Source organism: Rhynchophorus ferrugineus, unplaced genomic scaffold (assembly GCF_030347505.1).
Source record: "Rhynchophorus ferrugineus isolate W39M unplaced genomic scaffold, kcgeb_rfMv2 rfM3, whole genome shotgun sequence".
Taxonomy (NCBI): Eukaryota; Metazoa; Arthropoda; class Insecta; order Coleoptera; family Curculionidae; genus Rhynchophorus; species Rhynchophorus ferrugineus.
Genome location: NW_027472582.1, coordinates 63,485,837 through 63,513,143, shown reverse-complemented (window position 1 = coordinate 63,513,143; position 27,307 = coordinate 63,485,837). Strand labels below are relative to the sequence as shown.

The 27,307-nt window shown below is 29.0% G+C and overlaps 1 protein-coding gene across 1 annotated transcript in view; it reads left to right on the top strand.

The window, feature by feature from the left end:
- Positions 1-2,520: 2,520 nt before the first annotated feature.
- Positions 2,521-27,307, top strand: part of LOC143193160 (solute carrier family 7 member 14) — a 166,937-nt gene continuing 142,150 nt past the window's right edge. The window contains exon 1 of the mRNA XM_076399171.1: positions 2,521-2,785. The gene's annotated coding sequence lies outside the window, so the exon portion shown is untranslated. The remainder of the gene's footprint in view (positions 2,786-27,307) is intronic.

The window sequence follows — 27,307 nt, the reverse complement described above, 5'->3', positions numbered from 1 at the left end:
ATTTCCATCATATCATCCGTCTCGAAAAAAGTAGTAAAGAAACGTTTAAAATGTATTTATAGATGCCGAGGTTTAGATGCCGAGTTATTAAAAGAGCTCTATCTACGAAAATAATTAAAATGTTGGAAAATTCTCTTATAGGCATATTGTCAATGGGTTAGGCTTTGATAATATAAAAGCAAAATCGCTTTTCTCATGTAATTTCTAGACTAGAATACCCCCTTGTAAATATAATAACATACATTTAAACAAAGCTTTCACTTTTCAACATTATACAGAGAAGTCCATTATTATAAAAGTTGTAAATATTTATTAACTAAATAGATAAGAGTTACTTTTGTTCGACTGTGCCTACAAAAGCAACATTGTCATTAAAATAATAAGAAAAATAAAGATTCCATCTGATATTCGACATATTCCATATTTAAACATTTTACCATTTTCCACTTTACCATAGATTTATGAATTTGAAAGAGGTAGGAACGAGCAATCTACATCATATAAATCTTACTCTTGTCGGGATATCTAAATATATAGAACGTTAACGAGAACAAAATTGTGAAAAATTGTGTGTTTGTTTTAAAATATCTCTCTTCATATTTATTTTTACAACACGTTAGACAAAAAACAGAGCAGATCAAACTCAAAATCAGAGAAATATACTGGTTAGTCATAAGATACTCCCAACTTGATCTAATATCAAATGTATCGGTTTATCAGTCTAATATAAAGTCTATTTAGACTTATGGAGCATAAATATTTAGAAATACAGAATAATATTCCACTAAACCATCAAACCAACTAATAATCCAATGATACCAAAACACAATGAGCTCGACATCAAATTTATTGGCGAAGTTATCCAACATTTCACATGAAATAATAAAAATTAAAAACGTGAAATAATATAATTAATTCACAGCAACACGGAAGCAATAAAACTACTATACAACACGCAGGAAATCAGAAGATTGAAGAGAGCGAAACCCCACACATGAGATAAACAATTGGTAACTTCAATTACAATATATTTAAAATAATATTGAAAACAACCATCTTTCTATAATATATATTCAAAATATCAGTGAACTCATCACATTGTATCATATATTGCCTATAGCAATAATTGGCAATAGTCAATTCCTTTTTATACCAAGCAATATTTTCTTTGTCATTTTATTTTAGTTAAAAAGAGTTACAATTTTGTCTGATGAGTCCGAACACAGGCAGTCTTTTAAAATTCCTCCAGTAGTCAAATGTCTGTAAAACTATTCAAATCTTTAGTAATAATAAAAGGTATCGGCAAAGATTGTTTTCGCGCTTTGCTTATTTTAATAAATCGAAAATCGCTGCTTAATATTTATGAATACTTTGATTAAAAATGCAGAAGCTAACAAATAGTCAATCAAAAATAAATTACCATATAAATTACATAGTTTCTTCTTACTAGCAATCTCAAAGCTAGCAAAAAAAGAAAACAATATAATGTTAGAGTCACTGAAAAGAAAGATCACCTTGATGTACGTTCTATTCGATATTAAATTTATGAAATATATGAAAATAGAGAGTAGTTTTTCATAAACATAATTTTATACAATTATATTAGAGACAATTGTTAGTCTGGGAGGTTCTTACTTATTATAGAATAGTTACGGATATGCAATTCCTTAGGGATCCAAGTCATCATTTTACATACCGTAAGGAAACATCAAACAAATTAAGGAATATTTATTATTTTAATTTACGTGCAGACATAGATATTTTAAAGTGGAACATTTGGCCACCCTTGGCAAGACTAACAAAAAGAACGTAAAGACAATAAACATAAACAATAAACTGTTTTGCCGATATGGCAAATCCATTAAAGAAAATACAGTGATTTAACTTTATCAATATAAATGTACAAAGGTTGTAATAGAAGAAACTGTGCTGAAATATAGTGATATGAAAATAATTTGACAAGAGATAACCGTAAAAAAGGCAACAAGAACTAAATATAAAAAGGCAAATATTTTCTCTAATGAAAGTAAAATATATTACTTGGATATAAAATTGTTAATTTGGTAGCTGATTGTAAAATGAATTGAATGTAACAACTTACTGAGTGTGAACTTACAAGCTCTTGTGTGCACTGGATATATTATAATATTAAAATTAGGTACATTTGATAACAGTATTTAATTTAATCACAGTATTTACCTTAGAATATTGTTACACATCAAAGTGAAAATCAATTAAAAGTTTCAAGCATGGAAGAACGATAAATACATATCCAGATTTGTAAAGCGCGAGTAAAATATGAGTGGGTGTTCAGTGGCAACAGTCGATCTGATTACGTTTGACCGTAGAAGCTGACGCATATGTGCAGGTGTTTTAAGTAAATACCATTGAGCTTTTCCGGGAAAGCGCCAGTTATCCACCATTCTCCTTGTTCCAGACAAATCCGACGCAACAGACTATATACGTCCAGAGGGTGAACGCGCGCGAAGTCCCTATCGGTCGATACGTTGCGCCACGACGCCGAGCCTTCCTCAGTGCGAGACGAGACCTCATACAGCACCCGTCAACACCCGAAACGTTCCCACAGAAGTAATCGACTCGTGTGTGATACCACTTTTTCAACCTCCTTTCATTCTCACGAAACGAAGAACAAAATGTGTCCAGATATCGGGAAATCCAATTTCGAATTCGCGTTTTAGGACTATGTGACGTCGGTTTTGTAGCAGGTAGAAGTAGTTCAGTCGGCATTACACATTGAGGTTAATAGTTAAGAAGAAGTCATTAAGTAAGTTAATATACAGATATATAATCAAATATTTATTACTATTTTATTTACAACATTTTAATAATATATACTCAATTTCAACCATTACGATTAGATGTGTACAAAAATTATATATAAATATAAATATAATATATATATATATATATATATATATATATATATATATATATATATTTAAATCTTATTAGCTACTATTATTATTTCATAAAACAAACTATATAACAATGTGCCACTTGTAACAAACTTGCCATTATATATTATAAATAAAAATTTATAATACGAAATAACGAAGATGGTGAGTTTTTGATAGGAATATGTAGAAAAACTAAAACTACTGAAATAATACAATTTTCTGACCTTTGTCACTCATGGCGCTTGAGCAGATTTACAAAGGCAGACACTGTACAATTAAAAAATTCCCAACTCTATTGAATTCAATTCACAATTTGTTCATCTATGATAAACACTTTCTTAAATTAACAATAAGTTTAATTAATATTGATTTATTCGTTTAAAATTATATTAATTCTACGAAATGTAGTCATAATATTATGTAATCTTCGATATATATTTTATACGCTTACAACCAATCATTATTTTCACTCTTTCAGCGACATATTTTTACTTACTTAGAAATATAATATAAATATAATAATATATATATTTATATTATAATATTTTGATGAACGTGTTTGCAAAAGTAGAAAACTTTGAGTAAAATTTATATGATTTCTTTAGACATAAATACATATTTAATATCCATGAATTCTTAGTTCATTATTTCTAGAGTGGTTTCATTTATATCTTTGGGGACTTGAATAAATAACAAAATAATACCAAAAATTGTTTAATTTCCTCATACTTAGCCCTGGTATAATTAAATATTTAATTTTGATAATATTATTATTAACTTAAATATTAATTATACCGTTCTAATTTACCAGTAATCGAGAAATAAGTCAAATTCAGTAGAACTGGTTCCAAATATAAATGAAAACTATTGACCTGACTAATATTTCGTATAAATATTACCAGAAACTGATTCTCACTCTTCAGTCTTCATTGATTCTTCATCCTCACAGCTTTTTAAAAATATTTTTGCTCCGTAGATTATCAACATTATTAACTATCTTATTATTTGTAAAACTTGAATCAGACTTTAATATATAAACATAATATATTACCATCCTATATCAGGAGAAAACAAACTGGAAAGGAAACAAAATTTGCTTTAATCAAACCTCTGCTTCTCAAACATAATAATAAAATTGTTTGGCTCTCCATACTCTTCAGATATTTTGCTTAATATCCACTTACCTTTTTTGCGAACCTAAGAAAACAACGCTTTACTAGATTTGGCAAATTGAAGTATCCTCAATACCACTGCGTATTTTTTTAACCGAAATTACCCAGCGAATAAAGCAGTATCTTTCGAACAGCGGTAAATCAACTACTTATATTTTTCAATATCTAGAAAGTATTCTAGTTTCAAAAGTCAATAATAAATTAGTGTTTGAAAAATAATGAATTAAATTAGTATTTCTCACAGTAAATATATTAAAACAATTTTATATTTTGTACACTTATTAAACATGTTGAAATTTTAAAGCAATATATTCAGTAATTGTTTACCGCCAATTATTACCTAATATATTTAAATTACATAATAAAGAAATTTTCTTATTAAAATCACATAAAAATACCCAAGTTTTACCTAATTTTATTGTATCCAATAATTTTCCTGTATACTCTTTGCTTTTCACATTTATCTTATTTTTCAATGATTTAATTCAGGCAAATTTTCTGAAGCTAAAATTGGACGTTTTTTTATCCTGCTTAATAAATTCGATGAAAAAGGTATGTAATGGAATTAAGGGAGCTTCAATTTGCCGGAGTTAGGGGGGCGTTGTTTTGTTAGGCTCGTAGAAAAAAAGCAAGTGGAAGATTAAGCAAAATAACCATAGAATATTGAGAGCAAAACAATTTCATTAAACCCAAGCGAAATAAATAGCTTTAACTGAATAGTAGTTAGTAGACGCGATATATATATATGTTTTTTATATTATATATATATATATATATATATATATATATATATATATATATATATATATATATATATATATGGTGGAGGAGTAAGAGCGTTTTTTTATTTAGTGTTATCCCCTGCATAATAATCAACCTAATTAACAATTGTATAACCAAGTAATGTATTTTACTTTTATTACAGAACATTTAATTTTATCTCTTACTTAACACGTTTACCTCCTGCTTCATTCGGTGCACTTTTTAATTACCAATTTTTAACTATCGAGTTCATCCAAACCAAATGTGTTACGACAGATAATACTTCGTTTCACATATCCAGACAGGAATAAAACGATTCCTATTTCCAACCTGGAGTACAATATATCTGCAATGAATTAGTAATAAATGGTATGACTAATAAAACCTAATCAATTGTTATTTCAACGTTTACATTTTTCCATCAATTTTTTTTGTCTTTACTGTGACCCAATGTCCCATTTATGGAATATCCCCCTCTGACCTATAGACAAAATAAATAACAAGTCTTTCGTCCATTTCATTAGTACCCTTCCCGGGTATTTTTACAGCATTAAAATCCTATATTACACAATAGTGTATGAAGGGAAGTTTTACATCCCACAAAGAGCTGTATATCTCTAAGCTTTTTATAGCCACTTTACAGACTAACAGTTTCTTCTGAAATAATTGTATTAAATTATGTTAGTATTGAAAATACTACTCTCTATTTTTATGCATTTCGTATATTTTCTGATAGAGCTAATATCAAGCTGACTTTGTTATCCAGAATATAGTCACGCTCTTCGTATAAGGACGGTCTCTTTTCGGTGAATGCAAGATTTTATTGTTTTTCATTTTTTTAAATATTCTAGTCACTGTGCCGCTAATTATGTTCGACTGAGAAAAGCTAAAATATATTTTAAATAGAAGCCGCAGCAACTCAGTATTTAACAGTGAAAATGTTTACCTCTCTAACACATTTTCTAGCCCTCTAAGAGGGGGCCTCCATTATCTCGTTCCTGTTCGCAGTAACTAATTCCAGATGCAATCTGCTTCTGAATCTGACTATATGATAACTTCGGCATTTTCAACCAGAGTAATAATAAGCAACGATTGGAAATTTATCAAAACAAACAAAGCGTTTAAACAACGTTTGCCTGTTTATAAGCTGTAGTTAGTTAGAATACTAAAATAAAATAAGAAGGAAGATACTGCTTGATTCCAAAACGAATTTACAAATTGTGGCAGGCAATACATCAAACATCTTGATGACCTGAGTTCACTATTATTTTGAATAGACTCTATTTCATTTTTTATTTCAGCAAATGGCATTTTTTTATTATTTATTAATATTAGATAATATTTTTCACACTATATAGTAACAGATAAAATGGAATAATACAAGTGGTACAATTCACAATATCTCGTTGCAACTAAGTATTATTTGTACTCCATTCGGACAATTATTTCACCACGCTTTGACGGCTCATAAAACAATACGCGCTTTTGATTACATCGCGTTTTCATCCAACCATACACTTCACCGATAGCAATTAGATAAATAAATGATTTATTTAAAGGATCAATGGTTTGCTCTATATATACTCACACACACACACACACACACACATATATATATATATATATATATATATATATATATATATATATATATATATATATATATATATACATTAACTAATAGCAATTTGAGGTTACAAAGATGTTTTAATTCAAACCAATATGTTTTCAGCATATTGTTACAAGTCTCTTTTAGTTAAGAACCATAAAAGACTACTCGGCTTTCCAAACCTTACTGGTTCACCGTAAATGATGGGAAAGCAATTACGAATCTCTAGAGAAATAAATCCTTCCAGCTTTAATGGCTAAAGTCTTTCCGTATCGAATTTACCTTTCCAACATTTACTATAAATGTTCTTCATAAAATCTGTCATCCCTGTAAATGCAACAAATATAAAGAAAGACTCTTAAAAAATTAATAAATATGTTTCGATATATAATTATTCAGGAATAATGAATATTCAATAATTATTATATATAACATCGGTTATTTTAGTGAATCTGGTTAAAGTTAATTTCCATTATATCCAATTCTGCACACAGATTTTAACACTTTCGAAAGAAGTAAAACCTTCTCCTAATAAATTAACTGTAATGTTTTCTTAAATTAAATTGAGTATTCCGAAATAGCTGTAATCTATTAAAATAATGTACCAATTTCTTATCAGCAGCGATAATATAATGCAAAAGAAACTTTTACTTGGGTATTTAATTCTCGAATAACTACAAATTAATTTCGGCGTTCAGTAGCTCTGCCATTCAATTAGGTTAGCAAATAGTGTTTTTTTTAATTAGTACATTGTTAAGCATCTTTTAGTACAAGAGCCATTAATATGTTAGAGATAAACATGTTACTCATGAAGTTAGAGCACATTTACAAATTCAGACACCGAACCGTTAACAAATTCTATATATCATTGAATATAATTCACAATTTGGCCATCTGTTATATACACAATTAAAAATAATTTTAATTAATATTGCTTTATATGTTTAAAATTAAATAAATGCGACGTTATGTTATTATGTAACTTTCGTTATATGTTTTATAAGCTTATAACTTGTAATTATTTTCACTATATCAGCGACACATTATTAGATATTTTAAAAATTAAATTGAATATTCCGAAATAGCTGAAATTGGTTCTAATACTATATCAATTCCTTATCATAAGTGATAATATAATGCAACAGATCTCTAATATTCGAATAATTACAAAAAAAATTTCGGCGTTTAGTATCTATGTTAGTCAATTAATCTACTAAATAATGCTTTTGTTTTTGAGACAACACATTTTTAAGCAGCTTTTAGTACAATAACGATTAATATCTTGAAAATAAACCAGCACAGATTAATATTGTGAAGGTCACATGTTGATTTTTGTATGTTTTCTCTAATTATAATGTTATATAGCTAATGATATTTTATTAGAATTGTCATTTCCATAAATCACATTCTTTTTTCTATTGAAACCAAATAGATTATAGAATATGCTGTCAAATATAATTGATAATCAATATTAACCAACAATTGTTAATTCCAATATATTGGTTCAAATAGCTTAAGTACCCAATAAATGTTCAACTGTGAAATTAATAAGTTCTTTTTTGGAAAATATACACCCAATTGATTTTTGGCACAATTATTCCATTCAAGTGAGAGACACCCATTAAGAAAAGATTTTGAACAATTTCTAAGTAAAATGGAGTTTTTAGTATACTATATAAAACTTCAACTCATGTTTATCTGTCAACCCGGTAACCGCTGATATACTCAGCCTTGTTATTGTAATATTTTGAATAACTTTTATTTTCATTTTTATTCCCAGTGTGCTGGCAAGTTTCTATATTTCTATTATAATTTAGTAGTTATTAATTACTGTCTTTCCTTATTTTTACTCAATACATAATAAAATGTTTGTCGTATATTTATTAAAGATTATATAAATCAAGTAAATATGAGTTTGTAGTAATAGAAATTAAGATATAAACAATAATTTACGATAACGTATTCGCTACTATTGATTTGTCATTTGTTTCAAATTATATTATATTAGCTCTAACTATAGACGAACTCTAAACGCGAAACTAATTGTATTCTACTGTTTAATTTCTTAGAAGTACTACTATTTCCTTTTATTTTACTTCAAACATGTTGGAAGTTATGTAATTTACTTTGCATTGCTATATAGACTTTTTATTGAAAAATCCTGATACGGCATTTTTTTAATAGTCTTAGATGTATTATGATATATTTAGTACTGAATATATATTATATATATTCTAGTTAGATATATTGTTGTCCTAAATTGTTTAGTCACTCTTAGGCCTAATTTTCCAATTTCAAAATTGTTAATAATATAATATTAGCTGTAACTTATATATACATTTATTGCCACTGTGGTCTTTCTCTAAATCATGCGTAGACTTATTTATTTATTTTCTTTATAAGGCTTTAAATTTTAGATAATCCAGCTTATCAACCATTCCCATTGTCTAGCATTATTTGTTAAACTTTTTATATATCTGCAGCGGTCTGGACACTCTAATAAATTACAGAATAATCTTAGCCACGCATAAAGAGATAAATTGCTTCACTTTTTCTAGTCTAGCTAAATCCAGCGAGTTAACAAATATATTTTGAGTATTGGATCATTATTTATTAATAATTTTCTGAAACAAAATCTCATGTGTCAATAATTAAGCAATAAAAATTGCTTTATAATATATTACTTAAAATCAGTTCTTCGTTAACTATACAAGTTATATAGAAATAAATAAATGTACGAGGAAGGCTTATATGTCAAAAATTAACCACTCAAAAAAAGCGTTAGATGGTGTTCAAAAAAGCCCCACAAAAACAAACTATTAGAAGAAATTAGATGGTATATGAGTTGTATTTTATTATAAGATGCTTGAGCTGCACCAAACCATCAGGGATACCAGAAAGGTTGATATTGATTAGAATTGTTGAGTTTAGGGAAATGTTCAGAGAAAATAGCCTTTTCGAAGGCACACTTATTTTAGTTTACGATAAATTTTAAATATTTGATCTGAAAGACTGGAAACTATTAATTAGAGATGGACTCTGATCTCTTTTACCAAGTTTGCAAAATCAAGCATTATTTTGACAGAAAAGAATTAACAATTGATATTTGATTGAAGGCGATTGAATTGAATATTAAACAAGGAGTTGCCACTGACAAAACTACAGACTTATTTATTAATTTTCAACGTTTTGCCAAACAGAATTTGACCTCAAATATGAACATCTATAACATTATTAAATCCTGATATATCTGCATTTCTCGAATATGTCCCAATTGAATAGAGTCTGCCAATTAATTAATGAAAATCCAACAACATGGGAATTAAATCGCGCTATTACTGTCTTTTGTTGAGCAGATATAAATTTAAATAATTCCGTTTGCGAGTTAAATGACGACATGTGCGTTTTAGAATGCTATTAATAATTACATTTTCATTATCCCTTAGGAATCTTTCCGTAGTTATCACCCATAAAACATTATCTAATTAGTTGATGAATAAAAATTTTGTTTTTGTTTACATAAATTGTTGAGAATCTAACTATTCAGTTATAATTTGTCTTCACTATTTTGTTAATACATGTCATACATTTCCTAAAAAGCATATTGTTTGACTGCTTGAACTTATTTCACCTCTTGGAGCCAAATTATCCATAGAAACCTATACCTAGAGGTATATTTACCAAATGTACCAGTTTGTATATAGATCAGGTGCCACTAACTTCCTTTCTGACGTGCCTTTTTTCTCATAAAAGACATCATTCTCATTCATTAGACCATCATTCAAGCAATTTTTTGGTGACTAATCTTGCTAGTATTTTTTTTTAATTACATTTTTTCAGTCTCCTTTGTCTTGACTTTTGTTTATAACCGTCCTTTCTCTATCCGGTTATTTTGTTTAATGAAATAAAATTAATCTATATTCTACTATAGTATATATTTGCTTATTTACCTATTACAGATATGTTAGAGATTCTAAAGAGCTGAAATAGCCAATGAGTTCTTAATGTATATTTATTTTATCTATTGTACTTAGTATCAACTATTCAAACTGTAAATTATTTTATGTAAAACTCCTACTAGTACAACAACTTATCATAAATGTCTCTTAATATTTCTATTTGTTCTTGGCAATAAATATAGCGAAATATAAGAATAATTAAACATTAATAGTAATGAAGCCAAATGAGAATTTTTTATATTACTAATAGTAGTACCGACTAACCTATAATTTTTCTTTACAGTACGCTAAAACTAGAAATATATCTAGAGGGCATATCAACCATACTTTAGTCTCTAGTATAATAATATTTATGTATAAGCACTGCGGTTTTTTATTAAATGCACCTCGCTACACTACACTACAGAAGATCAAATGGTTTGATTGTTTTGGGTCTGTATCCCATTCTTCTTGAGTGACAGTCATCATCCCTAAGAATACCTACAATACTTCTCAGGACTCCTCCATCTCCATAATTAAATTCTATATGCCCATATAGATTTCAACATTTGCTTGTATAATAGCAAAAAACTTACTCTTTTACAAATTGCTTCCAGCGGAGATTTGCATCAAGATTCATTCCGAGATACTCAGAGTTTTTACTATATGCAATGAGACTATTATTTATTGTTATTGGTGCTGGTATAGATTTTTATATGTGAGTTTCACATGTACAGTTTTAATTTCGTTAATTTTTATTATCCAGGCATGGGTTCTATTATTTATGTTTTAACTAGCTTTTTGTAACTTTCGTTGGGCTTGTTATTATGTTATTATATGTTATTATATGTTATTATCTCCGAAAATACCTTGAAGTGACAGAATAAAGTGTAGATTAAGTTATCAAATTCATAAAAATATGAATAGTATTGATTATTGCGAATTCATTATGTAGTCGATTTGGTGATAAAGAGGCTAGATCACTAGTATTTTTAACTATCAATAGGCTTTACTTATTGCTCAAGAACTAAAATACCATAATTATTATCGATGATCGATCGAGGTACATAATTTGTAAACCCCTATAAAAAGCAGATCCAAAATAACTAAAACTAATCCCTACTACCGTTATTAGTGAACAAACTAATAATATACACAATAAAATGAATGGCCACAAGGGTTGTAAAAATTACTCTAAATTAAACAGTAATTGAGATATAATATAAGAGTAAAAAATTATTTCTACGAAAATCACTATATGTATTTAGGATCACAAAAAATTTATATTTTAACAAAATAATATAAACATGTATGTGAAGAATTTGCAGAATTAATCGGCATCACAGAAATGTATTGAAATTATCCATAGAAGTAATTTAATAATGTAGTAAGACGAAACTTTAAATACATTACTTTAAATTTAATGTATCTGTAAAAAAATATTTTATCTTATATAACAGCGATAAAACTACTTAGTCTGCCACGTTACGATATTAAAAAGAGAATGCAATTTATTTTTTATCCAATCCAATTACCTTCCTTACAGTTGGATGCCTGCGATATGGGAAACATCCCATTCCCAATTTCTATATTCTAGGAGAATTGAGATGTTCTTTTCCCGACATTTTTTTAAAATAAAAATGTATGGTCTTAGGATACCGAATGTCGATTTCATTTACGCCTTATCCACCATCAGACGACATAAAACTATATTAAACCCCATTTAAACTACTCTTTTATTATAAAATTAATGTACTTCTAATTAATATGTCACTCCCTGACATTTATTAATTAATAATCCATTTAGCAATAAGTAAATTATTGATGTGTCCTTTGAAACACAGAAGCAAATGGTATAAAGTGTTTTCACCATAGAAAGCTATAGAAAAAAGGAACTTTTAGTAAATAAGGTGGAAAAACATTTATTTGTTGGAACAGTATACGAGTCAAAAATCCATATCGACTTATTGCCAAATAGATTTTACTGGCTCTTATTTACAATATTTCTCTTCTTTAACATGCACTGTCTTAAAGAAGCGAAAGGTTCGGTAACTATATAAAAATTTCAAGGTCACATTTTCACTTATTCTAAAGATTTGACTTTGACGTTCACAATTAGATATAACTTGTTTGTTATCAGTCCTTTAGTATTTCCTTTGTTATTCTTCAACATCTATATCAGCGAAGATATATTTATAAAAACATACATTAAATCAATTAAAATGTTTATCAAATCAAATGTCTATATGCCACATTCTTATTATAATAAAAAGCAGCGAAATTTTTTTTCTTCTAGAAAAATTAATAGATAAGACATTTCGTTTCTTCACTGTGTTGTTATTATTTTTTTAATTATAATGATTAACTGTAAAGTTGTAATCCTGAAATCTGGTTCTAAAATGGATCATAGTATACTTCATTCTTCTCATCAGTTTATGCTAATATATATTTGCTGACTAATGCGAAACAACTCTGGGGATCTTAGATCTGTATTTATTACATCTCAAGTGACTTTTTAGATGATCTAGAAGATGTAGATGAGCTTAGATATGTAGATTTTTTAAATTTCATTTAAACTGAGATTAATAATACTAAATGGAAATCTTATTATATACAGAGAAATATGAAAACCATAAAATTTCGTAGTAATAATATATCAATATCAATATAGTATCAATAGAGTAATAATAAAATATCGATGATCAAAACCTAATACTTTAGAGTGGCCTAAACAAATATTTATTTATTCATTTATAATGAACAAATAATAAAAGTAGCATTGAACGAAATGTACAACAGCTGAGTCGTCCGTGATTCTAGCACATTCTTTATTAAATTTTTTGCACAGTAACGACTGGAATACATAAAAAGTTTTTTAGAATACTTGAAGAAATATATATATTTAAAAATGAAACGAGAACCTTATGTAGACGAATATTTCTATATTACTCCATAATACTGACACCAACTTAATTAACTCCATGTTCTGTAGCTCGTGAAGTAAAACGGTCATCATTTTATGGCAAGATATCAAGTATCTAAACGCAGATTTATATGGTACCTTACAAAGTTCCTTTTTCGTAATGACTAGTTTAATTGGTTTAATTTAAAACTTCTGACATTAAACAATGTACGTCTGGTTGTTTGTTGTGTTTCAGGCCGAAAGTTTTATGTTGAAATTTCCCGAACACAGAACGACGTAGGTGTAATTATAATAAAACACGTCCGGACACAGCCACCGGGAAGAACGGATATAGAAAGAAATATTGATAACGATGTGGATTGAAATTAGTGATTATTAGGTTAATAAGAAGGTGGTCTTTTTATTTCGAGATTCTGCTAGACGTGCCTGGCAACTGTCGTTTCTCATTTTTAACGATATACTTCGAATATTGTTACGTAAAAACGCTGTTTGTGTTGCGTGATAATTGAAATCAATTAAGGCTCTTAAATATTATTATATATGTTCTTCAATGTGGTTTTTCATAAGAAAGTGATCTAAAGGCCTAATTTAAGTTCATAAAGAATATTTAGACAGAAATATTGAACGTTGCGACGAAATTTTAATTATTTATATATAAGGCGTGTAAATTTAAGTTTACGTTAGTATCGTATTTTTCTACTGTATAGTCTAGACTATAGAGTATAGTCGAAGCCAGATGAAACGTGTCAGAAATTAGACTTGGTAGAGAAATTAGACTTGGTTATGGAACCGATAACCATAAATATCGAGTCCAAAAAGCACGTGTTCTATCGGCGTGAGAATTTCCTAGCTGGAAGAGTATTTACAACCCCGATATTCGGGGTTGCAAATACTACAAAAGGTGCTTCTTGGATCAGCCTTCTCTACCACCACCAAGAGCTCGAAGGAGGTGGTTCAGCAATAAAATACGGTGCATCGACAACCGGAAGCAGCTTTAATAAAAAATTGCTGTTAACCATAGATAAAGAATGAATTTTCAATAGCAATGATTGAAGAAATCATTGAAGGAAGTATTGTTTAAAACATTGTTAGAATAATTGAAGAAAAAATTGTTAGAATAATTGAAGAAGGTATTATTAACCGTATCAAAAATAAAGATTGAACAAAAGATGTATAAATAATCAAACCAATAAAAAAGTAAAATTCCTGTCAATTGCTATTATATTAATTTAAATAAAACAAGTCGTCTTTGGGTTCATAATTTAGTCAAAGAAGAGAGAAAGTAATATGTATTTTACTTACAACATTGTGTGCTCTCCTACATTTCAACACTGAATTTCAGAAAAAAGTACGCAAATATGTACAAAACTGGTGATGCATTTTTCAATTATGATCTGGTAAGTTTTAAGATTTTTTTGTAAAACGATAAAACTTGTTAGATGGCATATTCTTATTTCAAATGATATAAATAATATTTCAAAACAAGAAATTATTTTTCAAAACTCCACAATAAATGATATACCAGTTAATGTAACTAGTTTGAGATACTTTCTCTAGCATAATCTAAAATTAATGATTAGTCATGTTAATATTGTTGATATATATCACTTATACTGTAAATTAACCAGAAGATTGAATATTGATACGGAAAATTTAGTAAACCAGTACCTTCAATAACCTGAAATAAGTAAAATAAAGAAGAAATAAAAATTTAATAGATAATTATTAAATAGAAACAGAAAATTTATTCGGATAAATATTCAATAAATGCCACCAAACATGAAGATCTGGTGTAAAATTAATAACGCTTGTTAATAGAAAGACGAAGCTTCATAACTAACTTTTCATTTGAGATTTCCTAACGTATAGTAGTTAACTACTATTAAACAATCATAATAAAAAACACAAAGAAAAATAAATCCAAGCAAGGTCCTTTTTCTGACATATAGGCGGAAAAGTTATATCTGAAAGAAAAAAAAATGTTTCGTATTACCCGCTCAAAATCAGGAAACGCAAAAAATACCATGAAAGCCTAGACAGCCATTAGTGGCAGCAGACCCTTTCCATTATCTGAGAAGTATGAGTAACGACAATTCACCCCGAGATATCCACCGGATACTACAAAAAACAGCTTAGGCACATCAGAAAGGCGTTAACAACATTCATGGAAGAAAACGATTGAGTTCGATAAAGTCAAATATCATGACACTTTCATATACAATTCAAGTAACATGTGAAACGATATATCCTAAAATAAAATTAAAACGAAATTATAAAATGTAGATTAAAAAAACCAAATTGCTTCTTCCTAAAGATATATCAGCCCTATCATAAGTAATATTTCATAATATTTATTGCTGAATTGCTGAAATTAATTGTAGGTATAATATCCAAAATTTGGTATGATTAGCACACTTCTTTTCACGCGTTTCCAATTAGATCTTGACGATTTTTAAAATTTAGTTGTTAATGCACTATGACGTATCAACTTGTATAACAGCCTTGTCAACATTATTATTTCTAAAGTGTCTAAACTTAACACAAAAATTTGTTTCTCTAACATCAAAATTGCCGTAATTAGCTAACATTATATAAGTGTTATAGTATTTTAATTAAAACAGGCCATTTAAAAAGTCCCCCGAACTGACACAGAAATGGCGCAACTAGAATTAAATCCATATCTTTTTAGTTAAGCCTCAAAAATGCGAATCATTAGTTTGTGAATTATAGCATGTTGAGTGAAGCAACTTTTGTTATTGCGAAAAAAAATTGATAAAAAGGAATTCCGCATGTTGATAAAATATTTCTTTTCGAAGGGAAATATACAGTTGAAGCAAGAACTTGGCTTGATGCCGAGTCTCCGGATATCGCCCCAAGAAAATCAACCATCAAGGATTGGTATGCTAAAATTAGACATGGTGAAACGGGCACCGAAGACTATGAACGCAGCGGACGCCCAAAAGAGAGTCAAAAGACGTTGTTAGTATTTTGAATAACCATAAATTGAAATTGAATGAAAAACAAGACACTCCATAGATTTCAATTAAACCTGTACATCATATAATTCACGAATATTTGGGTATGAAAAAGCTATGTGCAAAGTGGGCGCCGCACGAGCTCACTTTTGACCAAAAACAACGACAAGTTGATAATTCGGAACAGTGTTTGAAAATGACCAAGCGTAATAAACCCGAGTCTTTTGTTCGATATGTGACAATGGATGAAACATGGCTCCATCATTTCCAAACAAGCCCATTCGACACTTATCCGAGTACACTGCACACGATGAACCCGCTCCAAAGCGTGAGAAAACGTAACAGTCGGCTGACAAGTTTATGGCGTCTGTAGTTTGGAATGCGCATGCAATAAATTTCATTGACTACCTTGAAAAAGGAAGAACCATCAACAGCGACTATTATATAACGTTGTTCGACCGTTTGCAGGAAGTAATCGCAGAAAAACAGCCACATTTGAAGAAAATGAAAATGCTGCTTTACCAAGACAATGCACCGTGTGACAAGTTAGTGAAAACGATGGCAAAAATCCATGAATTAGGTTTCGAATTGCATCTTCATCCACCGTATTCTCCAGATCTGCCCTCCAGCGACTATTTCCTGTTCTCAGATTTCAAAAGAATGCTCGTTGGGAAGAAATTTTCGTCGAATGGACAGGTGATCGCCGAAATTGAGGCCTATTTTGAAGCAAAGGCAAAATCGGTCTACAAATATGGTATTAAAAAGTTGGAGGGTCGCTATAATCAGTATTTCACCCTAGAAGGAAATTATGTTGATTAAAAAAAAAACTTTAACTCAAATAATTTTGCCAAATGAATGTGTTTTGTCATGGCGGACCGGGGACTTTTCAATTGACCTGTTACTGTTGCGAGAGTCCCGGTTTCGAATCTTGTGGATAAAGGTACTTTATGTTTGTAAGTGTAATTGTAAAAGTCTTTATAGGCACTTGAATATCCGACAAGGAATAACCGTCCTTGCCACACTAATAACCAGGCTGGGTTAGACCAGAACTCTTCTGAGATGGTCTATAAGTTGGTCACTGACCAGTCGGTAATACAGAGGACCATGCCCATATTAAATTGTAGATCCAGTCCAGACAAACCCTCGTTGGTAAAAAGCAGACTTTAAAATGTATATTTAAAAAACCTTCCTCAGACATCGCTTTATCATACTGTTACTTGACATGAAATCTAGTCGTATAAATCTAAAACTACTTGTTCATTTAACTGCTATACAAAATATTTATTTTGAGTGTTCGAAATAGTGAGTAAAAAATAAGTTTTTATTATAAACAACATTTATCAAGATCATTTAGAAATAAATACTCTGAAATTTTTTATTATTTAAAATTTATAATTTAAAATTTTATAAAATATAAAATACCAATTTTTTGCAACGTCACTAGGATTATACACACAATACATTTGTATTACAAAGTTGCAAATACCGAAACAACTTTTGTCGATGTTCAAACATAACACGATTCTCTTATCCGGAGTTATACAATTACAGATGAGCAAGGCCATAGACAGCCTCCGGGATTCAATCTAACAGAATAGGTATACAAACAGACAGCAAGGTAAATATTTACAAAGCAATAGCGAAATTAATATATGGTTATTAAGAAACGAACTATCTTTGTTCTTACGAATGAACATCTTGAAGAAATTTTATTTATTACAAAAATATTTTTGGATATAAAAACTTTAGTTTTTCATATAGAAAATAATAATAATCTATATATTAATTTTTTCCTAGTGAAAGATTTTCCTCCCTGTTTGAGAAAAATTAGATCACCGAAAACCAGGTAATTTGACATGGTTGAAACGTATATGGAGAAAGAATCTTCAGGCCTAAATTTTTTATGAAATAAGCCCTTCAAATAACTAAATTTCAATAGAATTTACTACATCCAAATCAAGCAACAAAGATTAGCCGTCAAATCGGTAACAAAATTAATAAAATTAAGTGCAATAAAATATGTATCAATGATTTTAATTATTTACTTTATAGACCTAAGTTTTGAGAATATAATACATTACATTAATATGTTTTCAATATTGTAAAAAATAAAGTGCCCAATTGTATCCTTATTATTTTAAAAATCATATATACATATATGTAATGCCCTGAAGTTGTTACAGTTCTGATAATAATCTTACTTATTGATAACTTTATATATTCTTTTTTTATATATTTAATATTATTTTGTTTTGTTATGGCGTTCTAATTTAAACTTAATAATTTATTTACAGGACGATCACTAGAATATTTAAAACCGTTTCTGAAATTCTCTCTCAATGATTTTTTAATATCTTTTACACCAAGCTTCATTGAGCAAAATCACATTCCTCATATCTGGACTTTAATGTTTGTTGGCCGTCTGTGTCTTACACATCAGAATCAGAACTTTTCTACTTCTAATACCTCCACTAAAATAATTGAATTTCGGCTTGGACAGCTTTCTGAATTAAATGGATTATGTTATCAATTATGTTATTATACTTAAATCAAGATTCAAATAAACATTTTACGATAAATAAAATATATAAATTTTTTTCTAAAAGTCTTTTGACACTTATTTTTTATTCAATCACTAAAATAAAAAAGCATATATTAAAGCAAACAAAACATTTAATTTAGTATTGCTGTAAATAATTATAACACAAACGAATTTTTAATCAACAAATAAAGCAGTAAACGTCTAGACGTTTCCAATTTTTTACCTGGTTAATTAAAAACGGATATAAAAAAATCGTTCTCTTTTGAATGTAGTGTTTTTCAGATCAGGTTCCCTTTATTGTCTGTTAGGAGAATACGTAATTATTTTTCTTTGGTTTTCTCAAAGCTTTTTTGATTATTATCACTGCCAGATGCTATTCCCTTTTGTTTATTATCACATTCAGTTTATTACACATTCCGTTTATTTTAGCCATTCTCTTTTAATTACTTCGTCTAAGATATATAATAGGATCTGATGGCACCAAGGTTGCTTTTAAATCAAATTTAAAAGTGATATAAGAGGTTTCTGAGAATTATTGGTATGAAAATGTGATCTGTCATATCAAACATTAATAGTAAATTAGACGTATAAAGATTATAAAAAAATTGATTTATTGATAGTAGGTCTGGATAGTTAATTAGAACAATCCATATATTACATACCATCAAACTAATATATTTTTATTTAAGCTATGTTCAATAATCCTTAAAATCATTGTTTAATAGAATTTCTAGACCAAAGTCTAGACGAGATAATATGTTCAAAATCGACCTCCAAATCACTCGATAATAATTTCCATTCTTCTCGTGTGGCCTAGCACAAATCATTTTTATTGAACGCCGCCTGAGATTCAACTCACTCATCTAAATATCCCCCAAGGGTTTTTCAATAGGCTGAAGGACTGGACGCGCAGGAAAGTATACGAATGCTGTGTAGCGCTATTTCGTTTTAAAAAAGTATATATTAAATTCTCCAGCTTTGGAATAAAAATTCTGACTTTATTTACGTAAAAAAGTAACTTAAAAAATATTCGAAATAACTTTTAACGAAAAAAAGGCGAACTCGTTATAAATGATTGCAAAGTGGCAATCACAAACTAATAAATTATGACAGTCTTTTTTTATAATAAGACCGTTAAAGAATAATTTATGTTAAGTTCTTATTTCTGTAGGATTATAGCACACTTTCAGTCTATCCTTATTTTGTTCTAGAAGGAAGCATATAATATAAATATTAATATAATTATTCTACGATAAAAACTGTTGCTTTAATACCCATGTCACTGTATTTAATGTGCACTGAGTATTACCAATAACTTCACTGAACTAGAACAAGTGGTTTTACTCTCTTTAATCTCCTATATTATCATTATATAGGAGCTGGAGCTGAATACTGGTCTACTAATCGAACATGTGTACACGAATTTGGGAATAGTTCTTGATAACGTTCACAAAGCAATTCGTCAAATCCACACTGGTTTCAATACTTATTTCAAAAGCAAAAGCTTACTATATACTGACAATAAATAATATCTACCAATTACTCAAATTCCCTTTATAGTCTGTTAAGAGAATAATTAATTATTTTTCTTTGTTTGAAGCTTTTTTGATTATTATCACTGCCAAATGCAATTCCCTTTTGTTTATTATCACATTCAGTTTATTACACATTCCGTTTATGTTAGCCATTCTAATAGGATCTGATGGCATCAAGGTTGCTTCTAAATCAAATTTGAAAGTGATATAAGAGGTTTCTGAGAATTATTGGTATGAAAATGTGATATGTCATACCAAACATTCATAGTAAATTAGACATATAAAGATTATAAAAAAATTGATTTATTGATAGTAGATCTGGATAGTTAATTAAAACGATACATACATATTACATACCATCAAATTAATATATTTTTATAGCCAAGATATGTTCAATAATCCTTAAAATCATTGGCTAAATAGAATTTCTAGACCAAAGTCTAGACGAGATAAAATGTTCAAAATCGACCTCGAAATCTCTCGATAATAAATTCCATTCTTCTCGTGTGGCCTAGCACAAATCATTTTTATTGAACGCCGCTTGGGATTCAACTCTCTCATCTAAATATCCCCCAAGGGTTTTTCAATAGGCTTAAAAAGTGGACGCGCAGGAAAGTTTACGAATGCTATGTAGCGCTATTTCGTTTAAAAAAAGTATATATTAAATTCTCCAGCTTTTGAATAAAAATTCTGGCTTTATTTACGTAAAAAAGCAACTTAAAAAATATTCTAAATAACTTTTAACGAAAAAAAGTCGAACTCGTTATAAATGATTACAAAGTGCTAATCACAAACTAATAAATTATGACGACAGTTTTTTTTACAATAAGGTCGTTAAATATTAATTTTTGTTATGTTTTGGTTTCTGTAGGATTAAAACACACTTTCAGTCTATCTTTATTTTGTTCTAGAAGAAACATATAATATAAATATTAAAAAGTATTTATTCTACTATAAAAACTGTTGGATTAATACCTATGTCACTGTATTTAATGCGCACTATTACCAATAATTTCACTGAACTGAATCAAGTGGTTTTACTCTCTTTAATCTCCTAAATTATCATTATATAGGAGCTGAGGCTGAATAATGGTCTACTAATCAAACATCTGTTCACGAATTTGAGAATAGTTCTTGATAACATTCACAAAGCAGTTCGTAAAGTCCACACTGGTTTCACTACTTGTTGCAAAAGCAAAAGCTTATTATATACTGACAAGAATTAACATATACCCAATAACCAGTATATCTTTATAACTCATCTTGACTTTTTCACATTTTTTCTTAACATGTGGCTTCCACCTGACATTTACATGAATAGTAATTCTAAGATATTTGGCCATATTTCCGTACGATACTATTTACAGAATTATACATACTGGCATGTGCTTGATTCTTTGGTTGGCGAAATCAAAATGCATTGATCTATACTGATTAATTTTTCTTCAGTATTGTATTTGGACAATATATATTTGTAAAATTTCAATTGAGTTTTGATTGATTGTTTTGATTGGTTGTTTCGATTAATTTCGATTGTTGACTCCAATTATTAAGACTGTAACGCCATTTGCAAATGTAGCAACAAGAGTTTCATTGGATGTATGCAAGTCCCGAGTGTACAGTAGATGAACGACTGGTCTCAATACCCTACCCTGAAACACATCTGCCTGTATTTTCCTCAACTTAGTATAGGCATCCTCTTGTTTAATTTTGAAATACCGGTTAATTATATAATCAAAAAAGTTTTGAAGCATTTGAGAGAAGAGCTTCAGAGTAACAAACGGAATTTGCGTCCTTTCATCCTTATCAGAGGCATTTACATGAGAGGTCCTTTTAAGTTTCTGGTACCTCTCCACAGCGAATATTTATCTTAATACTAGCTTAATTATAATACTAGCATTGTTAGAAAGTTCATGTAGAAATTCAGTTATTAAAAATAGATGACAAAAAAATCGTTTTAGATGGATTCACGTACAAGCAAAGCTGGTTTTCATACACTAGTGGCCAGAAATTCAGAAGAGCAAGGTGCAATTCACAGTTATAAGAAATTTCGTTTATTTTTCAATTCAACTAATTCTTGAATACTTAATGAGACTGAAGCTATTTATATAAGAATCTAAAAATTAATGACGTATGGTTGAATTTCTGCATGGAAGTTTTTGATGATGTTGGCCTCTTAAATAAAGCAAACGACCAACTACAGAAAAATATGTATTCAATCCATCCATAGCTAGAAATTATGTAAAAAAAAGATCTACCGAAAATGTAATTTTGGAATTGATAATCATCGTGATAATGAAATATTTCTTATCTAAGGATTTCAATGAACCGTCCTTAAAAGCTTGATATATTTAACAAAAAATTATTCTCGATAAAATCGAAAGAAAATAGAATCTCCTTCGGGATTCTTCGTTCTATAGGTCATTTTACCACGATATTCTATAGTTCTCTATATCGTGGAGTATTTTGGGTTTCTGATCAAACTTTGTTTGCAATAGAAAGTATTTAATATGAAACTAGTACCACGTAGGACTATATGTATCAAGGACTACTATATTGTAAATATTTTATTACACTGTATATGTATGTTGTTGTTATGCGAAAGAAAATGTTTTATGAAATTTCTAAAAATATGCATTAAACTTTACAGGTTTACAAATAATTCAACGAGTAATAGCTTTAGGTTGCAGTAGAGTTTGTTCCCCGTAAATTATTAAATTTAATACTGCTTGCAGCGGAGTATACACTCTACATTATCAAATTGCTTTATTTATGTAATGGCTCATATTTTAAATGAAAATAATCCCCATATAGCAACTCCCAGCGATATTATAACTCAAAAATAATTTACATATATTAATTTTGTGTTACGCATAAAGAACAAATATTTACTATATTATTTAGTAAAATAATAAAATATAGTAGAAATTTTTTTAAAAAGGTAATGTTATAGAAAATGAATATTTTGAAAACCCATAAATATTGTAAATAGTCAATTTTATTGTTTTATTCCAAAACAATTATTCCAATTCAGAAACAGCTGATTCTTGTTTACTAATTTAGACACAAAATTCCTTTTAAAACCTAAAAAATTGATACCAATACAATGGCCGGTTTTTGGTTCACAGAACACCTTATAATATTATAATATATATGATTTATTTTAGTTATTTTATTTACATTAGTTTGTCTTATATCGATTATGAAATTATATATTTTTGCCACGGAAACTTGTAATACCACCCCTCCCAAGATATAATATATGTTTTTAATACCGATATTGATTTAAAGTCGATAAATCATCTTATAAGCGTGGAATATTTCGATCAAATTTTCTCTAACAAGGTCACAGTAGAGAGACGAAAAAGGCATTATTCAGATAGAAAAAAAACCATTTGATTGAATAAAAATTGAGCATACGGTGGATGTAGGAAATCTCGGCATAAATAATGAAACATACAGAATAAAATATATATTAAATAAGAGAATCACTTCGGATAATATGTTTTTGTGTTACAGAAATAGCATATAATTTAAATACGTTAAGGCAAATTATTTTAAGCTAAATATAATATTTATTTAATTTTAAATCAATAATTTTATCAATTATCATTTGTTCCAGAAAACACAAAAAAATCGTTTTGGAATACCGTAATGTGAAGTGTAGCTGAGTTATCTGATATTCAATAAAATGTATATTACAATCTTATGCAAAAATTTGATGAGCATTGTAAAAAATTATAAATAAGTAAATATATCGTAAAAAACATGACTCTACACAAGAATTATTATATGCAAACAACATTACGTTAGTATATTTTTTATAATACTCTCAAACTATAATCGGTAATTTTATCAAATAACACATCGTAATTCAGTTTGATTAAGTATGTAATATATTGAGGAAAGCTGACGCTAGAAACAGCAATCTTACGCAACAAATATCTAGGGAGCCATAGGTTGTTAGGGGAAGTAACAACTCTACTATTTTGTATTAGAAACTATGTTGCTCATGATTAAGGCTGAGAAGGGAGTATGTTATTAAAAAAATATAATATTAATGAAACCAGAAGGCTGTTTTCGGTAAAATGTGTTTCAATAAGTTATGTACTCAATTTCTAAAACATTCGCAGACTATTGAACAAAAATATATTCGATTGCGACTTTCAGTATCATTAAAAAGACTTTGTTCATCCTTTAATCATTATGAATGTTTTTAATTAGATTAATATTAGAAGGAAAATATTGTCTGACTGTAAAACGAATTTACAACTTTCGACAGACTCATATTGATCACGTGTGTCAGCAATGTTTTGAATAGACTGTATGTGTGTTATTGACAAAACTATAAACGAAATTCGTTCAAAAGCATAAATCGGAAAATATGCAGAATCATGTGTTAGCTTAACGTATCGTATAAAGCCAATTGATGACAGGGCATGACTAATAACGTTGTGCACGTCGCCATTTCACATCCAACATGTGCAATTCGCCAGCTCTATAGCGAGAAAACGTGCGTCATCAAATCGGTCACGCTCTCGTATTCCGAATACGAAGCTAGCTCCATCTATTGTGAAATATTTATGCTCGTTTGAAATTTCCTGAACTCATACGGTATTCATATTCGTAAAAATTATGAGACGCTTTTCATATATATTTAAACGGTCAGATAGCTGAGTGTTCCTAAATATGAGGGTCAAACTAATATTATTGAGAATAAAAAATTCGTATAACCAAACAAGAAAATAGTTTTCTATGAAATACTTGCAGAATTAAATTTCTAAGCGTGAGAGATCTTGATGTCGAAGTAGTCGGATGACTGTTCTAATAAGGAAACAAAAACGTACATGAGCAACCAATTTATGAAGCAAAACAAGAATTAGTAATTATGACAACATATCCTGGTACTGACAGTTAATATAAATTTTTATAATTTTAATATCTTCTTTTTACCAACGGGGGTTTATCTGGACTGTATCATCTGTTTGACATGGGCTCTGAACCACAGTTCTCGGCATTAAGCCCACCGACTGGCGAGTGACAAACTTAGAAATCATCCCAGAAAACATCTGGTCTTAACCAGCGTTGTTCGGCGTGACTGGAATCATTTTTATCGTATCAAAATCGGATTTTAGACTCTTGCCTAGGACAATCACAAACATAAATTTATGATCACGCCCAGCTGGATTCGAAACCGCGTCTATCGTAACAGTGGGTGGACCATCCCAATGCCTTTACAAGTGCGCTAATTAAGCAGGCGACGGTTAATATTACTGGCAGCTAATAATTCAAGTAGCTAATTGTGCTGTTGGACAATAGTACCGATAAATAATTATATTGTATGAAAGTAAAGGTACTGATAATGGATATTATTGATAATATCAATAAAAGACAGTCACAATGATGGTCAATAGAAATGATGAAAAAACCACGATATTTAACAACAATATAAGTCCTTAGTAGTCAATAACAATGACACACAATCAAAACAGTCAACAATAATGGACAACGAATAATACTCAACAGATAACATAATAGCGATAATATATTGCAATCATAAATATGCCAGGATGAAGTATAACAAGTACACATGGTAAGAGAGGAAAGTATGACGTGACGTACCAGCTTCGACCGCAGCACTAACAATAATGGACGTGCAATGAGATCAAGGGAAGGAGACACGAAAGATCCTTCCACTAGGATTAGCAAACCTTATTAGCATAAAGTCAAAATCAAGTACGGTAGACCAGCTATTAATTACTGTTATCAATCGATCCATACTCAGCAAATGCATTCAAAACAGTAAATAAATCTTTATTAGTAAATAAAAATTAAATAATAAAATTATTATATACAAGTAACATTGTTAAAGTTGCCAATTAACTTTAGACGAGTGGAATCCTGAAACCTATAAAATAGACATAACGTTAATTACTTTATTAAAAATTGTTACTTATACTTTAAGCATATTACTGATAAATAGTCCCAATATTTGTGTCAATCTTTCTATTTTTTGTTACTGTAACTGGTATCGTCATATGTACAGTAAATAACCTAATAGTTGATTTCTTTATAACAAGTTTTACTGTCCAATAGATTAATTATGGTTTTATTGTGTCTTGAATAGTTGTACAGCTAGTTTATTAAAGCGCATCCTAATCCTGAAGAAATCGAAACTCTTTTATTCTGCAAAACTTTCAATAGACTAATTTAAGAGATGTTTTCTGAACTTAAGTATCTTCAAGTCCAGTGATCGCAGATTCAAGAAACTTTACGCTAGAGGTACTCTAAATAACTTAAATTTGTCTGATATCCATGGATTTAAGCATTCTAAGCAGTCTAAGCATGGATGTGCCAATAGCTCCAGTTAAGGATGCTTTGATCAACTTTAATCCATTTTTAAAGACTTCATCAATTCATATAACATAGTTTTGTCTGAGCATTAATGTAATAAATTATAAGTTAATTATATAAAGTATATAAATGAATGTTTTGAGTAGATACGGAACAAGCAAGTAACATCAAGTTATTTTCTTGATAAGTAAGTTGATTTAAGTTAATTTACTTTATTTTAAATTACTTTATTTCAACAAAAGGTGTTTAGTCAACGATATAATTTATACCGGCAACCAAATAACATTCCAACATAAACGAAATCCTTTATTGTAGACACTTCACTCGTCACATCTTCATAGATACACAAATAAGTCCATTCCTCAAAACAACCAGGGCCGTATCAGATATTCGATTTAACATATATACTGTAGGAATTATTTGCAAACTATTTCAGTAAAAGCATTATGCAGTTATCAAAAAACAACTGATTATTGTCTGCGTACTAATGCACAAATAAACACGTAATTTAAATTAATAACGATATGTTTGGTTTTTTGTCAATTATTTTGTCAGCTTTAATTAAAGTTGTGTTAAATA